The 3,861-nt window shown below is 37.7% G+C and overlaps 1 long non-coding RNA gene across 1 annotated transcript; it reads left to right on the forward strand.

The window, feature by feature from the left end:
• Positions 1-2,027: 2,027 nt before the first annotated feature.
• On the forward strand, positions 2,028-2,488 carry LOC138896972 (uncharacterized). Its single transcript, XR_011410646.1, has 2 exons — positions 2,028-2,319; positions 2,407-2,488. It is a non-coding gene; the product is annotated as an uncharacterized lncRNA (long non-coding RNA).
• The last annotated feature ends 1,373 nt before the right edge of the window (positions 2,489-3,861 follow it).

The raw sequence follows: 3,861 nt of genomic DNA on the forward strand, positions 1-3,861 counted from the left end.
CCTGGAGCGCAGGTACGGGCCCTGGAGGTGCAAGTGACTTCTGCAGAAGCAGCATTTTCACTGCAGATGCGGCGTCGCAGGTGCGACAATATGTCCGCAGATGCGAAAAGTCTGGGCAGAAGGTTTAAAAGGAAGGGTTCACGATTTTAGTCTTATTTCAATATTTTAGACTCGGACTTAGGCGATTTTGGAGAAGATTTTCGAGGTGATTATTGAGGTAAGCTTCTTGTACTCGTTTTGGATCATAAAACTTGTTTCCCCACCTAATTAGTGAGATTTTAAAGTGAAATTTGGGGGTTTAGGGCTTGAGAATTGGAGAGTGGATTTTGGGGATTTGGATGATCAAATGATGTCGGATTTTGATAAACTTGGTATGGTTAGACTCGTGAGTGAATGGGATTTCGGGTGTTGTGACTTTTGTCGAATTTCGAGACGTGGTCCACGAGGCCGGTTTGAGCCGATTTCGGATTTTTGGCTATGATTTAGTACTTTTCTTATGGAATTGATCCCTTTAGCCTATATTGATTGCATTGTATTACTTGTGGCTAGATTCGGGACGTTTGGAGATCGATTTGAGAGGCAAAGGCATTTCGACGTAAGGATTTGCTCGGTTTGAGGTAAGTAATGCTTTCAAACTTGGTTCTGAGGGTTCGAAACCCCAAACTATGTGCTATACGATGGTATTAAGATGACGCACATGCCAAGTGACGGGCGTGCACCGTGAGAATTGCGGCCTGGTTGATTCCATGGCACTGTATAGTGACTATATCTGGTTGATATCCGTGTTTTCATTATGTGATAAAGTAATTGAGTTGTCAATTATGCTATATATCATGTTTAGGCTTTATGCCGGTACTGTTGGGACCCCTAGTGGTCATTTCTTGCTGTCATCTCACTGATTTTATTGATATTACGTACTCAGTCATGTTCATGCATTTCATATCATATCTCAGTCTCAGTTATTATTTATTGATACATCATATCATTGTTTCGGGCTAGTTTCCATGATATTGTGAGCCCGTAAGTGAGACTGGAGAGATTGATGATTGAGTGAGGCTGAGATCCTGATTATGAGTGACAGTTATGGGATCAGGCTGCACGCCGCAACGGTTATACTAATTTTATGATAGCGCTTGGGCTGTAGGATCCCTTACGGAGTCTGTAACACACCCCGGTGAGCGCGATTGATATTATTGAGGGATGGATCTTCCCTGGACATGGATCTTGTCCGAAGTACTTGATACCTGGAGATGGATCTTCTCCACATGGCTGGATTGGCCTTCCTCGGTACTGGGTGACTTATAGTCAGTGATGTATATGTTCCGGGATGGATCTTCCTTAGGTCGTATGAGCCGAGTGGTTGAGAATTCGAGAGTGTGAGCACATGAGGCTGACAACATGGTGCATCACATACAACATGTGCATTGGCATGTAGAGATAGCAGAGTTGTATTCTTTACACTGTTCGGATCTGCTTCACTTTACTGTTTTGAGTTACCTATTTAATTTGAAAGCATGCCTACGTTTCTATTCAGTTATTTCTATTTTATCTGTACCGGTTGAGTTCGTCACTACCTTTCAGTCCAAAGTTTGGACTTGTTAATTTCTGAGTTGGATGTACTCACGTTACTCCCTGCAGCTCGTGTGCAGATCGAGACGTTTTTGGTCACGTCGGCGGTTACTGATTGCGGCTTCAGAGATCGGAGACTACCAAGGTAGTTGCACGGCATTCGCATGCCTTGACTCACCTTCTTTATCACTAGTTGTATTTTCAGTTTATTTCTCTAGACACTCTAGTGGACTGTATTCTGATTTAGACGCTCATGTACTCTGTGACACCCCGGTTTTGGGATGGATTGTATCGTATTTTGGATATTTCTGTTTTCAAAAAGGCTTTCCTAAATTATTAAATTGCTTCTGTTTTTATGTTCAAAGATTTTTCTGTGTTGAGATGTTGAGTTGTGGCTTGCTTAGTTCCACGATAGGTGCCATCACGACGGTTAGATTTTGTGTCGTGACATTTAGTCATGCATATCATTTCATTTTTCCATATCTGTGTAGCACATATCCTCATTCAAGAATGCTACAAGTTCCTAGATCGAAAAAAAAAGAAACAAGTAGTATGTATTAACTCCTTAGCTTAATGATTTAGGTTGATGTGAATGGTGATAATGCTACTCCACTGTATAAGTTCTTGAAATCAAGCAAAAGTGGGTTCTTTGGGGATAGTATCAAGTGGAACTTCTCCAAATTCCTTGTTGACAAAGAAGGAAACGTCGTCGATCGCTACTCTCCAATCACTGCTCCAGCTAGTATGGAGGTAAGAATCCCACCAGTTTCCTCTCCTATAGTTGTTCCTTGTTAAGAGTGTAAATGATGAATATTGTCTCTGCCTTTATTTTTGCAGAAGGATATCAAGAAACTTTTGGGATGTTGCTTAAGCTCTGGATTCGTCTGCATCTGCATTCCTCTACTAGAAATAATGAGAGACTACCATAGTGAATAAGCGTGTTTGGTACGAATGAAAATATTTTCCATGGTAGAAAATGAGTGGTTTTATCACTTATTTTTCCTTATTTGGTTAGTGGGAGGAAAATTTTTCCCGAAAAATATTTTTTAGTATTTGGTTTGAGTAGAAAATATTTTTTTATGCTACTCTCCTCACCCCTTTTCCCCAAGTCCCCATATTTCCTTGCTCTCCCCCCCTCCCAAAACCCAACGTTTTCAAGACATTATTTTCTTCAACAATTTAATTATTCTTCTAAAAATTTACACAAACCCAAAGGAACTATTGTGCCGCTTTACTTTTTTACACAAAACAACATTGAAATTTATGATTCTAAAGAAAATACTTTTTCTACAACATGAAAATAAAATAATCATTTTATTAGAATAAAAGAAAATACTTTTTCTATATCATGAAAAGAAAATACTCATTTTATTGAAATTAAAAAAAAAATTATGTCATGAAAAGAAAATACTTTTTTTATTGAAACGAAAGAAAATATTTTTTTACACCATGAAAAAAAATAATTTTATTGAAATGAAAGAAAATACTTTTTCTACATCATGAAAAGAAAATACTTTTTTATTAAAATGAAAAAAATACTTTTCTATATCATGAAAAGAAAAATACTCATACGTCGAAATAAAAAAAAACTATCTATAACATAAAAAGAAAGTACTATTAATAGTATTTTTATTTTTATTTAGGGTGGAGGTGGGGGTTGGGGGTGGGGTGGGGTTGGGCGGAGGGTTGGGGTGGGGTTGGTGGGGATGGGGAAGAATGGGGTAGGGGTGGGTTGGTGTGGATGAGGAATAGGGTGGAAAAGTGTTGAGAAGAAGTAAGAATATTTGGCCTCTGGATATTATTAGATAAAAAAAACCAGTAAAAACAGATAGTTACTAATGTATAATTTAGTTCAAACAGCTGCATACAAATCCATAATCTTTTAACAGAGAAGCAACAAAAGGACAAGTACTATTATTTGAGTTTAACTTTTTTACATGACTGACAGTGTAAAAGAATATTTACATATTAAGTCACATAAAAGATAACGACCCGTCCTTATTATTGTGATAGCAGATTAAGGCAACAATATGAGCCTTGCTATCAGTTTATTTAAGATACTTATTAAAATGAAATCCATACCCAGAAAACCATTGATATCAAATTCATTAATCAGACCAGAAAACTTCAAGCCTACCCCAATCTTTCTTAGGAACACCCAAAGATTTCCACACAGCTTCAGAAGCATCAACAATATTATTCCTACATCCTCTACTTGTGTCACATTCATCAACAACCATAGCTTTTGTACTCTTCCCATTTGCATAAATTGTTATCATTTCAAAACATCGT

This window comes from Nicotiana tomentosiformis, chromosome 8, assembly GCF_000390325.3.
Source record: "Nicotiana tomentosiformis chromosome 8, ASM39032v3, whole genome shotgun sequence".
Lineage (NCBI taxonomy): Eukaryota > Viridiplantae > Streptophyta > Magnoliopsida > Solanales > Solanaceae > Nicotiana > Nicotiana tomentosiformis.